Here is a 22931-nt window from a genome sequence, read left to right on the forward strand (position 1 = left end):
TTTTACCCGCTCGTGAAAGTTATGATGCGCGGGGGCATGTTATCAATTTGGACTTCTTACGAAAGATGGCGACGACAGCGAAAACCCGCCAAGAGGGTCCATCTCAATAATAACACAGTTTTTACTGTAAAATTTGTGTTTTGGGTTAGCTATGCTCTCAGTTCCCCTTTTGTTTACTTGCGCTTTTATTTTCTGAATTTTTTTACTGATCCTGCATATAACAAAATCCTCTTTATAACAAATTTGTCAATTTCGTTATATCCAGGTTTAACTGTAAATGTTTTTAATCCTTTAAGAAAAGGATTAGCATTTACATCAGAAGTACCAGTTGAAAATAAGCTATCGTTCTTGGGTCTGAAGCTAGAGTTTTGGCAGATCATGTGTTGGACTTTTTCACCTAGGGCTGGTAAGCCGCTCATGAATTTCGCTTGAAATCATTCTAAGCTGGTCAAGAATGTAATCATTACAGATTGTTTTCGGTCAGCATTGTTAAAATCTGGTTTCCACACTGTTTCTACATCATTTCACGAACAGGCTTCTAGGCTACAGGATGCAAGGTATCCGTTCTCTGTGATGTTGGCTGTAGGTATCAGGCTATTAAAGAAGCTCAAACATAAAACGGGACCATTTTTAGAAACAGGTGGGCTGACAGGTTCTAGATCTAAAGTGGTAGCAATCCCTTACGTGCACGGAATAAAAAAAAATAGCGATGTAAAGGTGGTGTTTTTAGATAAAAACAAAATCGGAGGAGCGTGCGCGTTGGTCAACCAAAAATACGGCAAAGTGAGCAGTGTACATTAGAAATGCAGCATAAAACACAAGCACTAATTTGTTGAATGTGCACACAATGCGGCGTATTGTATGCCTCTGACGTGTGGTTGTGTACATATAGGGCAGACTGGCAGATATATTAACACCATGCTAAGGGAGCACATGTCATGTCTGAAAGGTTGCCCTAACACACATTTAACACCGCATTGTTATAAGTGTGCATGTTCTCCTTGTTTTATAACACTATTTTGGAATATAGGCATCGAAACAAAACTTCAAGAGAACTTCAATGAAAGCCTATCTCATTGACAAGATAGAAGATAAATGTGTTAAGAAGTTTCACTCCTGTTTGTGGTTCAAAGAGTTTGTGATTGTGTGTTATGATATGTGCGAATGTTTTCGAAAAATAAACCAGTTGTTAGATTGTATCTGTTTGTGTTCTCTTCTGTGTCCCCATGTGCCTGCGCAAACATTTTAATATAGATATGTTCCAACTAGACTGAATCGCAGTTTTACTTGTTATTATAGTCAGTTATAGCACACGAAAATGTAAAAATTATGTCACCATCTGTACTTCCCAGAAAGCATACGACTGTAATAGTTTAGCTTCTGGCTGTGGTGTCTTGGGTTCAATCCACATGTTGAACGAACCTCTGGCGACATTTTTTTAAGTGGTAGGATTTTATTGAAAAAAAAAAAAAGTTTTTGTACCTGCCATGATGAATAGTAAACATGAGGCCACTGGTCTGATTGTGTTAAAGCGGAACTACGGCAATCTTTGGATATTCACCGATTTCAATAAAACTTTCAACATAACATGTCTTTGGTGCCAGAATGATATTGCCCAGCTACACAACTGTAGGTCTTTTAGTTTATTGGAGAACGAGTTTTAAGAAATGGTAGTCGATTCAGAAATCACCCAATTACATTCTCTGTGTACCCTACGAAAAAAAGAATTGTTTCCTTTCTTCTCCGTGCTGCGCATGTTCCTCCGCCCTCGTCTCGCCACACACTGTTGTGCTGCCCTATACTCCCTAACGGGCTCCTGAAATTAGGCGCCTTCTTGCTCTTCTAACCACCACGCTGTTTCTCGAGGCGTCGACGATGAGACGACACTTGTACAGTTTTTTGGTTTGGTAGCGGCATAGCAGGCTGTAAAAAAACTATGGTTGGAAAGTGGTGTTGCACTGAAGGTTGCACGAACAAAGCAAGGAGCACCAGTGAGTGTGCTATCACTCGTTCCTCTCTGACAGCGCTCTTCGAGAGAAGTGGCTTTGTGCGCTTCGGCGCGTCAAATGGTCCCCTGGTAGTAACGCCTGTGTGTGCTCCTATCACTTCACTCGGGCAAGCTATAAATGCAGCGCGCTATTAATGAAAGATTTCGAGCTCGCCAAACCAAACTATCGCAGAAGATTAAAGAAAGATGGTGTGCCGACGGTATTTCTGTACACAGAGCAAGGCCAGTCGCAGTACTTACCAGGGGAGCAGGCCAAACAGCAACAAACCAAGGCAAGTTATACTCTTGCATGTTTAAGCTGCCTATTGTCTTGAGCGTATTCAATGATAGGTACTTTCGATCTAGATTGGGCACGAATTTTATATCACAATAGACTTGCACGATTTGTGAAAGGGAGAAATTTTTGGTAGGATGATTCAACCTCGGCCGTGCATGATCGCTGTCGAAAGTGGCTTCATATGTTGCGACCGCCGTACTGGCTCGCTGCTAGCGCGTAAATTGAGGCGAGATCGTGAGATTGCATAGTAGCCTAATCGGGATGAGTTTTTATACCGCTGGAAAGTGTATTGTGGCACACAAATGTAGTACAGGGCATTTGATTTGCTTGAACACAAAGAAAAGTGATCATTGATATGCAGTCTTGCAGCTAGTACACACAATACTGAGCAACTAAGAATAAATGTGATTTGCATACGAAACCTAGAGGAAATGTTTTTGAGTGTTTAAATGCTGATAGCTAAAACCCTTGTATGTTATTCTGTTCATGAATACAACTTTGAATGGTTACGGGTCGCTTGTTGGTTCATTGTTGTCTCGCTCTGAATTGTTTTATTGAGATACTGCCGAAAACCTGCAGTTGTCTAGTCCTATAGCCTGAAATAAACTAGCCCTACTCACTTCCCGCATAATTATTGCATTTGCTACAGTGTACTTTTGTCGCCTGGTTTGTGGGCAGGTTGTCCAAAACCCTCCTTCTGCAGCTAAGGAGCTAGGCCATTCTTTAGAACACAGTGATGACATCGGTTCAAGCTTCCATACAACCACGAGCATGTCAGGGAGCAGCGAACTTACTGTTTCAGATCTGTGTGTCACAAGACAGCATGCACACAGTGCTAGTGTGATAGCATGCCGTAAAGAACAAAAGGATGGGAGCTGGTGCTGTGCTGACGGTTGCGAGAACAAAGCGAACAACACCAAGGGTGTGTTTCCCTTCAACGGCACTCTTTGGGAGCTTCCTGCAGTTGGGCGTGTCAAGTGGTCCGCCAGTAAAAATGCTTTTGTGTACTCCGATCACTTCACTCAAGAGAGCTATGACTGCAGAGCGCTCTTAATGAAAGAATTTGGGTTCGCCGCACCAAACAATTACAAAAGATTAAAGGAAGATGCTGTGCCAACAGTGTTCGTACACTCAAAGCAAGTCCAGCCGCATTACCTACTAGGGGAGGTGGCCAAACGGCAACAAAGCGAGGCAAGTTATGCTGCTACGTGTGCAAGATTCTTCTTGTGGACAGCGTTCTTATCAGTTTGCATGCAGAGTAACGGGAGTGACACAATTCGGGGCCATTATTGGTTATGCGGAGTATGAAGTTAGAACAGCGCGATATACTAAACGGGGAACTAGAAAGAAAATGATGCAGACAAGTACTGACTTTCAACCTAACTTCTATTAAGCACAACAGAAATATATACGTGGAAAAATTTTCAAGAACATTTAAGCATGACAACATTTTTTTCAAGCGATGATTACACGCGCTCTTGCAAAAAAGATAATTCTTTGGTCGATAAACAGACAGCTGCCATACTGATGTTTAATGAACGTTCTCGTGCAATATTGCTGACTTCAATAATTTTGCAAGTTGTAGAGATGCCGACCCCCCCCTGTAAAGTTGTTTGTGCCGTGTAGCGTACGTGTCTTGCCCCAAGGCCGCATTTCGGGTGTCGACCGCCGGGCGATAGATAGCGTTGTGTTCGCGTTGAATACCACTGTTGGTAGAGTGGTAGCGCCGGCGGTGACCCCTGGGGGAAGGCAGGCCTCGGCGGCGGGCGAGAGTTGAGCGAGCCCCTTCTGCGCGTGGTGGTTGCCGCGAACGGTTGTCTCTCGTGGTGGGTCTGCCGTGGACGGCACCCCGGGCTGCCTGCGGTAGACCCACGTGGCGAGTGAAGCGTTGGTGCCGCCGTCTATTGAGTGCCCTTGTGTTATGTTGTTTCAGCGTTTGGTAATTTTGTGTAATGGTGACTTAGCGTGTTGATAACGATTTATGTATCGATTCGGCGGTCGATATCATTGCTAAATTAGCTAAAAAAATGTGTATTGTTCTTTGGTTTGTACCGACCGGGTCTACTGTGTCCGTTCACTTCAAGAGCGTGGCGTGGCGAGGCGCTTGCCTCGTCGAGACCCCACAAAGTGCACCAATTCTGATGTGTGCAAATGATTGTGGTTTCTTCCAACCGAGGAGTACATCTGCAGGAACAGCAATGAATTGCTAAAAACCTTCTTTAGCATTGTGCACGTTACTATTGTGCTCACGAATGTGATCATTTGGACACCTTCCTATCTGGCATACATTGAAGCTGCCCATATTGTGCAAGAAGGTTCATTATGCATCAGTATAGCATCTGTCCGTTTATTGATAAAAGAATTCTCTTTTATAAAAGGGTGCATGTAATCATCTCTTCGAAAAAAAAAAAAAAAATCTTACCATGCTTCTATGCTAATTAAATTTCCCCTCATGTATTTTCCTTTTTTGTTTAATAAAAGTTCCGTTGCAAGTCAGCGCTTGTCTGTGTTGTTTCTTTTGTGCATTTTCGTTTCGAATATTGTACTGTTCGTTCTTTATAAGGCAAAGACAACTAGCCCAGAGCTTCATTTCACAGCTTATGCGACCAATGTATTGGGGAAAAATATGAATAATATGTGTGTGCATGTGTGTTTGTACTCTACACAGAGGCCAATCAGGTATTCTGTTCAGGGGCAAAATTTTAGATGTTTAGCTTTTGTGTCATTTGTTAATAATTTAAGTCTCACTGGAGTTATTCTATTGAGAAGGTGCTGCTCTCGGTTACCGTATACTGAATTAAACTGTCGCGTGCTGGCATGGGGGGGTAGCAACGACCTCCTTCTATTGCCTCTCTGCTATTCCTCCCTCCCCCTACTCGCCTCATCCATGCATTTTTCTGATGTGCTTTTAGTTTACAGTTGGTTAGTTGACAGGTTGTCAAAGAACCTCTTTATGCAGCTAATCAGCTGGACCATTCTTTGGAAGGCAGTGGTGCAATTGGTGTAGGCTTCCAGACAGCCACCAGCATGCCAGAGAGCAGGGAACTCACAGTTTCGGATATGTGTGCCACAACACAGCATACACACAGCACTGGTGTGCAGCAAACGTATCTCTGTTGCTGCACAGAGCCACCCACACATAGTGGGTCAACTAAAAGAGCAGCTCTCAATCTGGAGGAAAAAAGAAGATTGTGTGCATCTTCTCGACTCGAGAGCCAGCCACGACTGACGCATCGCCCTAGAGCTAGCTACACGGTGGTTTAATAAACCCCCCAGTACTTGTGATTCATCGTGACAAACTGGCTGAGGTGCTGGGTATTGGGAATGCGTCCTCGTATGTGATGATCCTGTGTTAAGTGATGGACGTCTGGCGGATCTTTGAGCAACTTGTGAAGCAAGACCTCAACTCGAACAAGAGTACTCGCAGCGCAGCCTGGTTATCGGTGGACAGATTAGGATTGATGTCAATATTACTCATTGACGTGTCTGCGTTATCCACAAGTTTGGACATGAGACAGTTGGTTACGTTTGCTACTTCGTGGGCAAACGCTATCGAAGTGCCACGAAATAGTGCCGATGCTCTTTGCTAAACTTGGTAACGAGCAATTCAGATCGGCCATCACAAACGTGTATTACACATCTAGCTACACAGATGCCTTGTTGCAGGAGGTGTTCTAAATTTGTCTCTGCCACCACATCGCCATCGCTCAAACCACAGCATGTTACGTCAACTAGAGCACTTGCTCGGAGAGGAAGCGGCGCGCTCAGTTCAGAAATACGAAGTACGTCAACACGCCTCCCGTCATCCTGCAAGAAGATTGCTCGCTGGGCTGAGAACGTGACGCGGTGCTCTTGCAGGTCAATGATAGCTCCATTTTCCTGTAGAAAGTCAACTCCCAGAATGATGCCACGGGAGCATTCACGTAGAACAAAGCAGCTTGCTAATAATATATAACCTTGAATCTGTACTCTAGTTGTGCAGGCGCCCAGTGGAGTCACGACATGGCCACCAGCTGTCCGAATGTGCGAGTTATGCCATGGCGTGATTACTTTCTTCAGCTGCGTTGCCAGTTTCCCACTCAGTATGGAATAGTCTGCGCCGGTGTCCACTAACGCATTAACTACACAACCATCAATTGTCACTGCTATGTCAAGTGAAAGCCGGCTATCCTTTGCAGCGGGGTGGTGCTATGTACTTTTCTTTCCCTCTTTTGGGACTTTTTTTTTTTCTTTTTTCGAAAGGGGGAATAATGCCACCCACGCGTAGTGGGTCGACTACAAGAGCAGCTCTCAATCTGGAGGAAAAAAGGAGATCGCGTGCTTTTTCTAGACTCGAGAGCCAGCCACGACTGGCGCATCGCCCTAGAGCTAGCTACTCGGTGATTTAATAAACCCCCAGTACTTGTGATTCATCGTGACAATGGTGACTACTCAGACTCACTTTGAGAACCCTTCGATTGGTGAGAAATTTTCTCTAGTGATGAACATAGCACTGAGGACTAGATATTAGCATAAAACCATTTTTTAATGTGCCATGAATCCAGACCGATGAAATACTTGTCCCGGACAGCGCTACGCATACAAGTGACATGCTAACTGATGACTTGAACGAGCTGCATCAGTAGCAGCGGAACCATTGTTCTACGCCAAAACAAGATGTCTATGCGGGTGAGATATACAGCATAGACACGCAGAATCGAAATGACAAAAAACTAAAGAATTACAGTTACAAACAGTTTCTTTCATTGTTTCTTTAAGTTGAACTGGTGCGACCTATATGCCTGTGATGACTATGCGTGTGATGAATCGGACACTGAGAAAAAGTAATGAGCGACTTATTTCTCGTGAATTTGCACAGACATGTCCTGGTAGACCTGCGTGACTTATTGGTGGTCAATTGATTATGTTGATGACATATGGCCATGAGGCCAGGTGCGCTGATGCTCTTTCACCTTGTCTCGGAATGCAGCAATTTGAATTTCAAATTCACAGACCAGCCATTAGAAAAATTAGTATAATTTAGTATAATATTTGCACATTAAATTAGTATAAATTAGTGCAGACTGTATATTAAATGAGCACATTATTGTGTGAAAGCATTTGGAAGATGCTTACTTTAGACCGTCTTACTTTAGACCGTCTCATGAGTGCTGGTGTTACGCTAAACAAAGAAAAGTGTTGTTTTGGAGTAACCGAGATAAAGTTTCTTGGTTGTGTTCTAAGTCGAGATGGAATCAGGCCAGACCCTGAAAAGGTCCGGGCCATCAAAGAACTGCTGACGCCAAATAACGTGTCTGACATCGACGGCTGCTCAGTATGACTAATCATCTGGCAGGATTCATACCAGATTTGGCTTCAAAAACGGCGCCGTTACGTCACTTGCTTTTGAAGAGTTCTGAATGGACGTGGGGACCAGCCCAAGAGCAAGCGCTGTCATACGTTAAAGACGTAATCGGTTCGGCGCGCGTCATGGCTAACTATGATGCAAAGTACCCTACGATTCTTTCCGCCGATGCGTCATCATTCGGTTTAGGGGCGGTACTGATGCAAGTTCAACCAAACATCGAAAAACGACCCGTTGCCTTTGCATCGCGGTCGTTGACGCCTGCCGAAACCAGATATTCCCAGATTGAAAAAGAAGCACTAGCAATGACGTGGGCGGCAGAACGATTCGAAGGGTACATCAAAGGTCTTGAAATTGTGTGTGAAACCGACCACAAACCTCTCATAACCTTGCTGGGAAATCTCCTTTAGATGTTTTACCACCTCGCATTCAGCGTTTTCGCATGAGGCTCATGCGGTTCAGCTATGAAGTTGTGCATGTCCCGGGCAAGAGCTTAGTTACTGCAGATAAGTTGTCGAGGGCCCCGATTCGGGAAAAAGAAACTGATAATGCACTGTCTATTAGTGACGTCAGCAAGCACGTTTCAGGATGCTTGTCAAACGCGGTCGAGGCCAGCCTCTTCGAGAGAGTGAAAGCAGAACAAGCGGCTGACGAAGTTTGTCAAGCACTCGTAAAAATCAGCCGGAAAGGGTGGCCAAAATTCTCATCTCTTCCGATGGTCTTGCGTCCATATTGGCAGGAAAGAGCCACGCTTACAGTTGCTGAAGGCGTGCTACTTAAAGGTATGAGGTTGGTCATTCCTCGAAAATTGCGCGCAGAGGCCTTGATACGCTTGCACGAGAGTCACCTGGGAATCGAAAAATGCAGAGCTCGAGCCAAAGAGTCGGTATGGTGGCCAGGGTTGAGTTATCAGCTGAAAGCTTTGGTTACCGATTGCCGCGTATGCGCCGAGCACAGATACCAAAAGCCAGAACCAATGATCCCTACAACCACTCCACAGCGTCCTTGGCAAAAACTAGGAGCTGATCTCTGCCATGTTCAAGGAAAATGGTATTTGGTAGTCGTAGATTATTGTTCTAGGTACCCAGAGATTGCTTTGTTATCATCTACAATGAGTGCCACTGTCATTACGCACCTTAAAAGTTTTTTTGCAAGACATGGCATACCAGAAGTTGTTATGTCTGATAACGGAGCACAATTTGTGTCGCAGGAATACAAGTTGTTCGCTCGCAACTACGGGTTTCGCGCTGTGACGTCTAGCCCAAGGTACCCCCAGGCAAATGGCGAAGTAGAGAGGATGGTCCAGACAATCAAAGGTCTCATTACAAAAGCGAAGGACCCATATCTTTCTCTCCTAGCGTACAGGGACACTCCGGGGCCACTTGGGAAAAGCCCTGCAGAACTTCTAATGGGCAGGCGGCTACGCACTACGGTGCCTGTCCATCCCACAAGCCTTCTGCCTCAGACGGTGAACCTGAGAAAGTTCAGAAGCCATGATACGACCGCCCGACAGCGGCAGCGTAGGAACTTCAACCTTCGTCATAGGGCTACTTCGTTGCGAGCACTCGAACCGGGCGTGGAAGTCTGGGTGACGGACTGCAAAGCAAAAGCGCGAGTCTTGCGACTTGCTGAGCGGCCAAGGTCGTATGTGGTTAGAACTTCCACTGGCGTAGTTCTGGAAAGAAAGAGGAAATCCTTGGTGCGCTTTGTTTCACAGCCAAAAGAAGGTGAGGATGAGGGAGATAGCGATGATTTTCCTCAGGCAGATGATAGTCGGGTAGAAACGGAACAGAATTCTAATCGCGTTACAGACAGCATGGCGCCTGATGATCTATCTAGCCCTTCCTTGCCGGGAACTGACCTTCCCGAATACCGAACGCGATCTGGTCGTCTTGTTCGACAGCCGGACCGCTACGGGTTCAGTAATTGACTGTATTGTTCTTGCGCATTTTTTGTTTCTGCAAAGTGTTCTTTCGCTGGCAGTGCTGTGAAGTTTGTTGCAACTGTCAGCGTATTGTTAAAGAAGGGGAGATGTGGTGATAGCGCCCAGGCGTGTCAAGTGTCCACGTTATCTGGCACTGTCGCCCGCAATTGTAAAGTGTCGTTTGTACGTGACGTCATTGGTCACATGAGTGTCTGCTATATATGTATGCTGTTTGCATGGAATAAGGATGGACATTATCTCGCGCGCATCGGAAGCGGCTCAGTCCCTTTCTCAGCTCCTACGACCGGCCCGGACGCGCATGGCCTTTCGCTAGGGCGCAACACGACAGTTCCTGGGTAGATACTCAGTGTCAATCACCTGTGGCACATACCCGCATACCAGCGGCACGTACCTGCCCTTTGGTATGTGCCGCTGTAAGGCGGGAATGTAGGCGATAGGATTAGGCGATAGGATGAAGATGTAGGCGATAGGATTGTGACATTATTCATGTCTTGACCAGTGCGTCATATTCGTCGAACCATCTTGCCTTCCCATGCTAATTTCGGTTGATGCCAAGTTAAGGGGGTGACCACGAGAGCATCCAAATGTAAGCGGACAGACGGACGGACGGACGGACGGACAGACGAACAGACAGACAGACAGACAAATAGCTGGATACACTCAAAGTCGCCGAAGTTCGCTAAGAAATGCTTCGCATTTAAAAAAAATGGAAGGATATCCACGGAGTGAATGATGGATAGTGGGGCGAAGCATCCGCCCGTCTATTCGTTCTTGCTTCCATTCATCCATGCGTGCGTCTGTGCGTCCATCTGCCCGTCCGTGCTAAATCTGTTCGTGCGTCCACACGTTCATCTGTGCGTCTGTCCCTGCTTTCGTCCATGCATCCGCTCCTGCGTCCGTCCATGCGTCCATCCGTCCGTGCAGCCATCCGTGCATCAGTCCATTCATCTGTCTGTACGAGGGATGAACGCTATAACGTGCTGCTATAAGGAGCTTCGCCCATAAAAGTGTGATGAAATGGTGCAGCCATCCTGTAGCCAACAACAAACCCCTTGGAGATGTACTCTGCTCTGCGATCCTCTTCACTGGTAGCAGCCCAACCAAGTTATTCGGCTTTTGTCAGTGATAGGAGTACAGTGTGTACAAAAAATGCAGTACTTCCAGTACCAGCGGTGCTACCTTCCTCCAGCCGTGCAGCAGGTTTGCACACTTATTGATTTTGTTCGAGTGAGAAATGACAGCTGTAGTAAGTGGCTCATATCTAAGCTCATGTTTAATACATGCACTGATGTTTTTTTGCGTCAAATTACGGGTAAAGCCCTCAGGAGTCTAGAAATCGTGCTGCCAAGTGTGTGTCCTGAAAGAGTAAGTATTGTACGTTTCCGAAAGCTGGGTTGAGTTGAGTTTATTTAACCACGTGGCAAATACATGAAAAACACATTGTATACGTGTATACACATTGTATACACATTGTATACACATTGTATACGGTTTGTTGCGAAGGGAAAAAGCTGCTTGTCACAGCTTGACTGATCCTTTCACCCAGTAAAAAAAAAAAAAAATCTGTCACGAGATCATAAACTATTACAGGCAGCGAAAAGCAACAATACAAAAAGAACACATGTGGCCCATGGCAGCCATTAATAAAACAGCAACTCTGAAATATATACAAGACTATTCATAACAAAGCAATGTATCAACGAATGAAACAAAGTAACCATAGCAGAAATCACCCAGCATTCATGGAAAATACAATCAGCAGATCCAATTTAACATATCAGTTTCGTTTCCTATTAGTTTCAATTGCTGCTGTTCCATCATGCCACAAATTCGTCATAACTATCGTCATGCCACAACAAGTTATGAGCTTCTGGTCATGTGCTTACACAAGATATCATGAGATTTCCATGGCTGCTCCACACCGTGGCTTCATTGGGGATGCACAAATGGCCCTTTTTCAATGTTTTGGTGATGCACAAGCAGCCATTTCGGAAGGTTTCTTATCTCGCATCATCACAACTAGTTAGACAGCTGCGTGAGATCAACAGGCTATGTTTAGCTAGTGTCGATGTCAGTGGGAGCCCTACAAAAAAATTTGACTTTAATAACAAAATAAAATATCTTATCATTTGCTGAACCTCACATTTGCTCAGGGCTGTTTCTGGATCCAAAACATTTGTATGGCAATGTAAAAATGTCCCCGAGAAATGGTGTCAGTACCCCTTTATTATATCTTCCCCTACAAATGCTAACAATATGAGGTTTTTTGTAACAGTTTTTCACTTTTTGCAGTAAACACAAATTATGTGTTGTTTACTGTCCTTCTTGTGGCCATTTATAAAAAAAACTTGCCACACAACAATAACATTCTAGGTAGATAGTAAGAAGTATTTGCTAACGAATGTACTGGCTACATATTCATTAATATGTACATATAATGTGAACTATGATGTAAACTTTGAACATATGACAAACTTCGGTATGCGTAACATAAATTCAAACACAGTAGAAAGCTTAGTTCTATGAATATGAATACACTGCCTTGTTTTGTAGGCCTCGTTGTCACACCAAAAGGATCTCTTTGAAGATGCGAAACATCATCCCCTGTCTTTTGCAGGCGATTGAAAATGTGACACCCCTGGTCATTCTGCTGACTTTGGCACAGACACTTTAATGGACACGAGTACAAACGAAGTTCTGCACATGGAACTTGTTAAGGTACACTGCTTTCTTTTTTTTTCTAACTATGCATATGCAATGTGTGAACTTTTTTCTTTTTGTGTATATCTCCAAGTCATTTGAAATGCCATAGCAATGTGTAATACCTTGAGCAGGTAAGAAATATTTGTACTGTGAGCTAAAGTCGCGGACGGCAGGCACGTTGGCAGATTTTTTTTCGGAGGAGGCACCACCTTGATTAGAACTGGGGGCCGGGTTGGATGACCGTTATTTTGTGTGCCATATACCATGAAAAATTTTGAGAAGGGGGGGGGGGGGGGGCACAGGCCTGGTGTGACACTCCCTGGCTATGCCACTGGCGAATGGAAACCCACATGGTCAAGCACACGCATGGGAACGAACGCCCATGGAGGATGATGTGGTGGCGCAGACTGTGGTAAAAGTTACCGTGGCGAGAGAAGTAAGCTTTAGCATAGACTGGAGCGCACACGTATGATTTAAGAAAAAAAGTTTCGTCGAACCGGCTGGCCGAACTCGCAGAAGCGACTGGCCACAACAAAGACCGGAATAGAGTAAAAATAATGAAAAAAAAAGGGGGAAAGAAACTGGACTTCTGGGCTATATCTTGACTTTTTAACTCTTCAGTCTTATTTTAAAATATACATCATCAAACTGTTTGCACATTCATTTTTTTATTGTGAACAAGGCTCCCGTGCGAAAACTGAAACCTCCTGCTTTCATGTGAAACTGAAACATTCTGCTTTCATTGTCTGTGCTCATTTTAAACCTATGGGCTCGAATCAACAACCACATTGACAAAGAAAGAGAGAGGTGACGGTGGCACTGCCGATGGCCGCAACAGTGGCATCGCATACGTGGCGCACTGTGGCACGCCGCCGGTAACGTCTACTGCAACTTTCCACATTGTGTAGTCTGCAGACGTCCATGAAACAGAACAGTTGCATGAAACAGAACACACTGTGTCCTCATAACCATCTCTGAATAACTTTCAACTTTTCTCCAGTCTGCCGAAGTACCAACGAAATGGATAAAGAAGGGTTGCTCTTGACTTCCTAAACAAGCAGGGTGTGGTCATATCTTTTGTGGCTGACAGGCTCTCTGAGATCAAGGCTTTTCTTAAGAAGCACCTGTTTGATTTGTGGTACACTAGAAAAGGCAGTGTAGTGAGTGCAAATAAAAGTGCAGATGCCATTGATGTACTGCACAGTGAAACATCATTGAAATGTAGGCCTTTTTCTCATAGGCTCTAGGAAGCAACATGAAATTGTGCTTGGCTGGAGAAAGACAATCATCCGGCATCTGTATTGGTGTGCTATAAACAGCGATGGGGACGACAACTTGTTGCTGGCAAAGTGGCTTTCCATCCTTGACCATCATTTGAGCGAGCGATCAGAGCCTGCGGACTGCTGTATTTCGGTCATCTAATCCGTCTACCTTTCCTACACAGGCCACGCTGCTGTATCTACGGGTCGATTACATATCGCCCTCCTGGTGAACCGGCAATCCGTCAACACGTGTGTTGCAAGCAACTGGATTCTATCAACAACTGCTATCTGCTGTCTCCGCCACTGGTGTCGCTGCTGTACCTGTATTCAGGATACTTAAGCTGCCCCGTGGCCATCCAGCAGCATCATTTGAGCGAGCGATCAGAGCCTGCGGACTGCTGCATTTCGGTCATCTAATCCGTCTACCTTTCCTACACAGGTGATTCAAGTGCCTCATTTTTACGTTTTATTCTATTTTATTTTCCCCCTGACTGCAGAGCTCTGATCGCTCGTTTTAATATGGCTCCTACCGTTGCATCGCTTTCCAAAGAGTTTGAAGACTTTAAGGTGTCAATTGAAAGAAAATTAGCTAGCGTTCATAACATGTTGGAATCTGTAAAATCTGCAGTGACTGGGTGTCATCCTGAAAGTGTGAACAAGCTGCAATCTGAGATCGGTGACATGAAAAAAGCAATGGATTTCATGAGCAGTAAGTTTGAGGCTGTGAAGTCGGAAAACAGCGGCCTCAAATCTGACAATAAGCACCTAAATGAAAATAATCAGATGCTGCTGCAAAAGATTAGACATTTGGAACAGTACTCTCGCCTCAATAATTTGGAAATAAGAGGTGTTCCAACAACGCAAGGCGAAAACTGCAGAAACATTCTCGAGCTTATTGGCAAAAAGGTCGGTTGTCCTATCAAACCTGATGACATCGATACTGTACACAGAGTACCAACGCGCGACATAAATAACAAAAACATCATTTTGCGGTTCTGCTCGCGCGACATGCACACAGAGTTTCTAAAAAAGGCTCGGAAGTTCCGCCCAAAAACAGACTTGCTCGGTTTTTCGGCAGCGCAGGAAAAGCCTATATACGTTAATGAGCACCTGACGTCTGATAATAAGCGGCTGTTTTTTAAAGCACTTGCTCTCAAGAAACAAATGAAGTGGGCTTTTTTGTGGACTGACAATTGTGTTATTAAGGCAAGACAAACTCTCGATAGTGTAGTGCACAGAATTGTCAGTGATGTCGATCTACATGTGTTCAACTCATAGGTGTGAAATAACGTAAGCTTGAAAAAAAAAACATAATGGCTTATTTTCTTCCGGGTGACTTTAACATTTCTTCGAAGAACTGGGGTTTTTCTTCGATTCATTTCAATGCTCGTAGCCCCCCTAAAAATCATGACAGTATTACTACTCTACTAGCTTCCCTTAATCATCAGTTCTCGGCTATCTGTTGCTCCGAAACTGGTTATCGCCTGGTCATGGGGACTTGTATGGCTTTCCCGGGTATGTAAGCGAATATGCTCACCGAACTGATGATCGTCATGGTGGCTCCGCCATTTTTATATCAAACAACATTGTGTATAAAAGGCGCAATGATTTAAACCTAAATGTGGCGAAATGTGAATCTCTTTGGTTGGAAATCGATCTGCCGGGTCTTTGTCAGAATCAACGAAAAACTATTCTTGCTACTGTCTATCGATCCCCTTCCAGTGACCCCTCCGCTTTTTGTAATGCACTTCATCACTTGCTTGATAAACTTACTGCTGAGCGCAAGAGTATAATAATTATGGGCGATATGAACTTTGATTTACTAGATTCCTCTAACCATTCTGCTCTCGAGTATAAGACTTGTTTTCATAGTTTTGGGTTTAAATCGCTAATATCTGTACCAACACGCTGTTCTGATAACGGCTCACGGTCATCAATCGATCACATCCTCACAAACATTGATGACGTCAGTCACGCTGGTGTCATTGAGAGTGACATCACTGATCACTTTACTGTATTCCCATATTTAACAGGTCATCACTCGTAGCAACATAATACGTCAAAAGTATCGCTTTGATGCAGACAAGTGCTGCATGCTCATTGCCGATGAAGATTGGTCCAGTGTATATGCCGCGAATGATTTTGAAGAGGCCTTGACCAGGTTCTACGACGCTATTTATTCAGCAGTTGAGCGTTCAACTACATTGCAATCATCTAACAGACGCTACTTCGCCCCACGGTGCCCTTGTTTATCACAATCACTGATACGATCTCTTCGCAAAAAAGAGAACCTATATAAAAAGACGAAACGTCAGCCTTTTAATTCACGCTTGAAATCACGCTATAAAACTTACTCCAGCACATTAGCCACACTTTTGAGAAAGGCTAAACAAAGTTATTATGAGCGGGAACTACAGAATTGTGGACATAACTCAGGGAAAAAATGGCAGCTTTTAAAAGAATTTTTAAATTCCACTCAGTCGCGCAGAAAAGTCACCTCTATTCGTGTCGACAACGTCACCCTCACTGCGGCCAGTGACGTGGCCAACGCCTTTAATTTACACTTTTCCACTAGCCTTGCAGTCCCCTTTTCCTCAGACTATGTACCTCCATTTTCTCACAGCCCTCAGTCGATGTTTCTTTTTCCTACGTGTGCTTCTGAAATTTCCTCAATTATTTCTGGATTAAAAACTACCGGAGCTGGGTTAGACAACATTCATTCAAAGCACATTAAACTTGTAAGATATCTTGTAGCTCCTATATTAAGCCACGTTTTTAACCGCTGTTTGAAGAACGGTGTTTTCCCGGATAAATTAAAAGTTGCGAAGGTAGTGCCAGCATTTAAAAAAGGTGATACCCTCAGTATGTGCAATTACAGGCCCATATCTGTCCTTCCCTTCCTGGATAAAATTTTGGAAAAACTAATTGAAATAAGATCATCGCTCACAATATCTAAATATTTAAGCAAATTTAACATACTTTCTCCTTGTCAGTATGGTTTTAGGGCTCGTCTTTCCACTGATACTGCAATTGCTTGTTTCACTGAGAAAATCAGATCATTCATTGATAATGGTAACATCGCAGGATCTGTCTTCGTCGACTTTACTAAAGCATTTGACAGTATTGATCATTTCATCCTATTTCGCAAACTCGAGTACTATGGCATAACTGGTCCCGCATTAACGCTATTACAGAGCTTTCTTCTTAATAGGTTGCAGGTGGTCTCGGTCGATAATTTTACATCCAGTCCCAACCCCATTACAAGAGGTGTTCCGCAAGATTCAATTTTGGGTCCATTATTATTTTTATTATTCATAAATGATTTACCACGTTGCCTTAATTATTCTTCTTGTTTACTTTACGCTGATGACACAACTCTCTTTTCTCATCACTTGGATTTAGCGACTCTCATGTCAAGACTTCAAGCTGACCTTAATTGTCTTGTTGACTGGTGCAACTGTAATAGATTGTTGATTAATCCTTGCAAAACCTGTTTTATGCTTTTTTTTTCACCAAACAAAAAACTATCATTTATTCCTTACCTTAATGTGAACTCAGTAGTTATTCCTTTAAGTGATCATACGTCATTTTTAGGAGTTATAATGGACACACATCTGAAATTTCAGCAACATATCAATTCTGTTTGTAAAAAGATTTCGTACGGTATCAGAGCATTGGTCAAGTCACGAATGTGTTTTAACATCAAAACTCTTAAGGCATTGTATTATGCATTCATACACAGTCATCTCAGTTATTGCATTACATCTTGGGGTAATTCATATTCGGTGCACATTTGGCCGTTAAAGGAAATATTGCAAAAACAAGCAATTCGACTCATAACCTTCGCTCCACGTCAAGCGCCATCACATGAGATTTTTCGCCAGCTTGACGTATTACCGATCTCCCAAATGTACGTTTACAATGTGTGTGTTTTGTTTTTCAAAATTTTCCACCGTACCCTCACTATCGACATCTTTCCTATTACCTTGTTGGATAATTCCAATAATACTAGATTCGCGGTCGCCCATAACCTATTATTACCTAAAGTTCGCACTAATTATGGAAAAATGAGCATTGTTTTTTCATCAATTTCATTATGGAATTCTTTGTCACATGATGTGAAAGACTTAATGCACATTCATATTTTTAAGAAAAAATTGAAAAAGTCTCTAATAAATGTATAACTGCTAGATTTTGTTAAGTTTTGATATCTTGCTTTGTTTGTAGAAAAAAAAGTTCAAAATGTTCTGTGACTTGCTCTTTCGATAATCATATTTTAGCTTTCTCACTGTAATAACATAGGAGGTCCCGCCTGCGGTTTACTACCTTGGGACCTCCTTCTGCATACTTACTTACAATGTACACTTCTGATGCTAATAAAGAAACATTGATTGATTGATTGATTGATCCAAACCCACTGCATCCCTTCTGCTTGCATGAGCCACTGCCAAACCGTGACTGGCTGCTTGAAGGTAGTGGCAGAAAGGATCTTGAACTTGTTACTTATTAATTTTTACTTAGATCAACTGTGATATGTAAAATAATTGCTCTCATTTACCGCTAAAATGAGTGCATGCAGGCTAGAGCCTGCATGCACTGATTTGCACTTGAATGTGTCTCACCTTGTGCACTTAGCTTTCCTGGTGTTCTCGGGGTTTAATTTTGTAATAATTATCATGGTGAGCTACCTTGTAATGCCGACCTTGAGTATCATGTGTAAAAAAAAACTTGTGGGATCAAATTGGACGACAAACTCATTGGTGAAATAGTTATAGCTTTGAAAAACAAATGCACAGAAGCATAACTATGGATTCAAGGACGTCGCTAAAGTATAACAAAGTTATTAATGCGCACACGCAACAAGGATAACGCAGGATTTGATAACAAAACACTGACTTCCAACTGCAATTTATTTAAGGAATACTACACAGTATATAGAAGAGCTGATATTGTCAAAAACAAATTAGATATGGCACGAAATGTCCAGTACATTAAAAAGTTGTACTGTTTTTCTACTTCATGCCAGTTGGTATTGTGCTGAATACAAATATGCCAGTTCTGGCTCGGTCAATGCAATGAATGGCAAACTTGTACAGTGTGTACCAATCTTGCAATCTCATTGGTCGCAATTTTTTTTTGTATGTCTGCTTATAACAGCTCCTTTCTACAACTCAGAATTGGTCAAATAGGTGTTGCAATATGCAGTGGTGTCACACAAGTTCCAGTGCAGGGCAAAATACTAGCTTTGGATCTGGTAACATTATTATGTTTGGGAAACAATCATTCGTGCACCTGAAATCTTAGACTCAAGTGCTACTAACTATAACATAAAAAGGTGAGCCGTTTTTGTGTGCCACACAGCAAAACAGCATTTAAAGACCGAATTTTCGGGAACAGGTAGATAAGCAGCGTTTCGCAATTAATCCACCTTTGAATTTATTTGAAAAGATGCACAAAAATAGTGGCTAGCGTGACCAAGACATTGTGAATCATTTGTAATGATTCCGCATACAAATATATTGTGACAATAAAACTTTCGTAATGTCCCACGTGTGCAACCACGGTGATTTCTGCCGATAGATCTGCGAAACTTTACATCCCTTTGATGTTACACACGAAAAAATAAACAGTTAAACACGTTTGCTCGACATTGAATTGCATCGCTGTCAAGGTAGCTCATGCTGGTCTTATGTACTACATTATCAGACACCAATTTGCTGTATCACAGCACTCTCTCCAAACTAGTCGAAAGGGGCATAATCGAGCTTTGCTATAGAAACAATATGCATATGCTCCTCCCATGACTTGATCACACAAGAAATCGACTGACCAGAAAAATCTGGCAACCCAGGACACATTGTGTCAGGTTGTACCCAAAGTCACATCAAGCTATGCTGAGTGAGAAAAGAGGACCTCTGAGAGCAGAATAAGGAGAACACCCTTGGTACAATACATTTGCTGTACGTCACACAGCCTCAAAAAGTTTCTGAGCAAGTTGGTCTGCACGTTGCATTGCTCCTCAAAAGATAGGCCAGCTTGCTATAATAACTTTGCTGCTGATAAACGATAACAATAATGCCAGGTTGCACATTACATACAATACATCGTATGTTTTGAGCATGTTGTTTAGACGATTCTCCTGAGATCCAACAATGATTGTTTTTGCGGGCATAACAATAATGCTTGCTAGATCAATGATTGTGCCTAGTTCTTTTTTGTTGTTTCTGGGATAGAGTGGTTCCAAGCTGTCATGTTGTGGCCAATGAGAATGCCATATTGAGTGCATAGTGTGTCATCTGTTCCTAAAAAAAAACTTTTGTACCTTGTGCATTACCAAAACACATAATGTAGGTCTACAGGGTAGTACATGCGTCTTTTTTTATGTCGTTCTTTCTTTCTTTTTGTTTTCAATGATGTGGCACCTCTTTTATATGACATTGCATTTCTCCAGTAAGTTTCAGTTGTAATTCAACGCCTTGTTCGTGTTCATCGTTTGTGTTCCATTTTTTTCTGTGCAGTAGGCCTTTGTCATAAATCCCATAATTACCCAACATATCATTTTTCAAAAATAAATCAAGTAAGCACTGTGGGTCACGTCTTCAATCTGTTTACAGCAAGTTTCAAATGATCAGTTTTAAAAAGTTTTAAAATGTAACTTCTAAGTGTAAAATGTAAAGGTGCTGTCAGCAGGCTGCTGTTTTAGTTACGTTAGCATCCCACTCTGGCACCCCTTCTGGTGTTGGTTATAGAAGCAAATAACTCAAGTGCTCCTGTTGTTTCTTTGATAAGAGTCATTTCAACAACTGCAGTCGATTCTGGCTGCCCCATTCCTTCTGCGGGACCTGCCAAGTGCTTCACGGACAGATGTCATGGTGACGCAAAGCTGGTCATTTTCTTCTCGTAGATCAAATGTGTCAAATTTAACAGTGCCCAAAGCGCATTTGCAGGGAAACAATGGGGACGAGTTTTAACAAAAGTACACTAGTCGTTTCGCAAGTCTATAGGGCCCATCGGGCATGCATCAAATCGACACAGGTACTACATGCTTACTACCAAATATTCTATAACTTCTTTGAAAGCAACTTTAATGAACTTTGTGGCCTTCCTATAAATATTTGTCTGCATTATGTTGTAGGCCAGGGGTATCAAACACATAGTCCGCGAGCCATATGTGGCCCACAAGCCTCATTCTTGCCAGCTGCCTTCACATTACTATTTGCCCCTCTTTTTTTTTTTTACTCAAAGGTTCCCTCACTAGGTTTCACTATTTTGAGCTGACGAGCGCAATGCATACACTACGCGTTTATTGTCATGTTTGCCAAATTTGTAACACAACACGCTGCAGAAATACACTACATTTCAAGCTGAATGCTGCTTGCCCTTCTCGCAAATGCATGCCTGTAGAATGAAGGATGACGTACAAGATCAGGCTGATAAATGTCTTTCTTAGGCTCTTTTGTACAGTGTGAATTCAGTTGTCTAACCCATATCACCGGCAGGAAAGGCAGAAACATACCTGTTGCTGCACAAGAAAGCAAGTTCAGTGCAAACAACCTTCAAACACAAGCGGTGCATTCATATTTCACTTGTTGTGAATCAGCTAAAATCTTAGTGCATTTCAACTTAGCAGTGCTGCATATTCGTTCTCATGTATATGAAAAGGCAATCTTCACCCACACATTCTCTAAATGAAGTGCATGAATTTCATGCAGCATTTTATGCTTTATTGCAGAGTGAAAGTTACTACTACCCGTGCCACATGGGTAGAACAAATGACATTCAGCAGTTAAGGCATTAAGTTCCAGATTGACATTGTCGCTAACGGCCACTTTTGAAATGTGCAATTTAACGTAATCATATACCATAAAGACACACTTTAACCTGCTTTCATGAATAGTGAAACAGTAACAGGGGTGCTACAGCCAAAATAGAAATTAGAGCAATTTGTGGAGCAGGAAAACTTTGCTTCTGGAGCAGATAAACCCAAATTTGGAGCAGATCACGGGAAGACATACCTCCATTTTGGAGCACAACATTTCAAATTTGGAGCAGTTTAACAAAAAAATTTACTTTTTGCCATAAGACAACCTAAATAGCAATTAAACAGCCGAGAACACTAGCACAAACTTAATAACACACAGCTTTCACACCTACTAACAAGACAAAAACAAGTGATCTTGCATATGGCAAGAAGCTCATAAAACTTGATTAATAGAGACGTGACAACTTGACTAGTCCGATCACTCAACTTGACTAGTTCAGACACCATTCAACTTGACTAGTCTAGACACCACACATCAATGCTTTCTTTTTTTAGAAATCTCTTCAAACTCACTGAGCCTTTTAAGCGCAATCTCCAGGCTAGCGTTCCCCTTTGCCAACAGTACATGGCCAGTTAACACTTTATTCATGTCTTTTTTTTTTACACCTGTGTTGATTATTTCTTCTGCACCCATGAGCAATGCCTTGCTGGCTGCCACTTGGTCCTCTAAAGCAGCTTTTGCTGCTTCGTGAGCGGGCTGCTCTACGACAGGATCTTTCGTTGCCTTGCGCTTGCTCGAGCTTGCTTCGAGGCTTAATCTTTGCGCATAATTAGCCTGAGCTTGCCTCACACACTTCAGCAAGTCAGGGTTGAGTGGAACCTTAGTCCCCGTCATAATGCTGAAGGAAGGTCTGAAGGAAGCTAGCAGCACACCACTTGAGTCTCGCTGCTTCGCTGCTGCCTCCAGATGCTTCTTTCGGCTTGCATGCCGCTTGACAGCAGCAGTGTCATGCTGCGCACAGAAAATTTGCAAAGAATGCAAAAAGCCTCCGTTTCCTTTACACCTGGCTTGCACCACTTGCTGATAGCATCGCCGTTGCAATCCACTTCGTTCACGACCGACGCACTGAATTTCGTACTTCTCCCTGTAAGAAACAAAATAATCATGAAAAGCCCATGCCATCTAAAACAGAAAGCGCACACGCACAAAAAGTGCAATATGAAATACAACGATGCGAAAATCTACATCGTTTTATTAAAACGCGGTGCCTTTTGCCGCATGGATCCAAGCCTCGTCGCCTACCAAGCTCACGCCAATTCACTGCCCGTGCGAGTGTTCTTTGTACCCGACTCGGCCGTAACCGCAAGCTCCGATAATGTTAGGATCTTCTTGGGTACACAACTTCCGATAGTCCATGTGCTATGCACTCCTTGTCGTTCCGCAGAAGGAGGTTGCAGCGAACATCACGTTTCCGTTGTCCCATACTAAATGCGTGCAACACGTTTATAGCCGCGCCAACAAGGCTATGCTACACGCACTCACTAGAATGCTAAAGATGCCTATCGCGAGAGATGTCGGCATTAGCACGCCTGATCGTAAATGCCGTCATGCGTAACCTTTGTACGTTTG

General features: G+C 43.1%; 1 protein-coding gene and 1 pseudogene across 8 annotated transcripts in view; one reads left to right on the top strand and one right to left on the bottom strand.

The window, feature by feature from the left end:
* The window catches only part of LOC119181217 (DNA excision repair protein ERCC-6), a 794400-nt gene that overhangs the window by 511857 nt on the left and 259612 nt on the right, over positions 1 to 22931 (bottom strand). The window lies entirely within an intron of this gene.
* LOC142784463 (uncharacterized) lies at positions 551 to 21026 on the top strand (annotated as a pseudogene).

The sequence above is a fragment of the Rhipicephalus microplus genome, unplaced genomic scaffold (genome assembly GCF_043290135.1).
Source record: "Rhipicephalus microplus isolate Deutch F79 unplaced genomic scaffold, USDA_Rmic scaffold_14, whole genome shotgun sequence".
Lineage (NCBI taxonomy): Eukaryota > Metazoa > Arthropoda > Arachnida > Ixodida > Ixodidae > Rhipicephalus > Rhipicephalus microplus.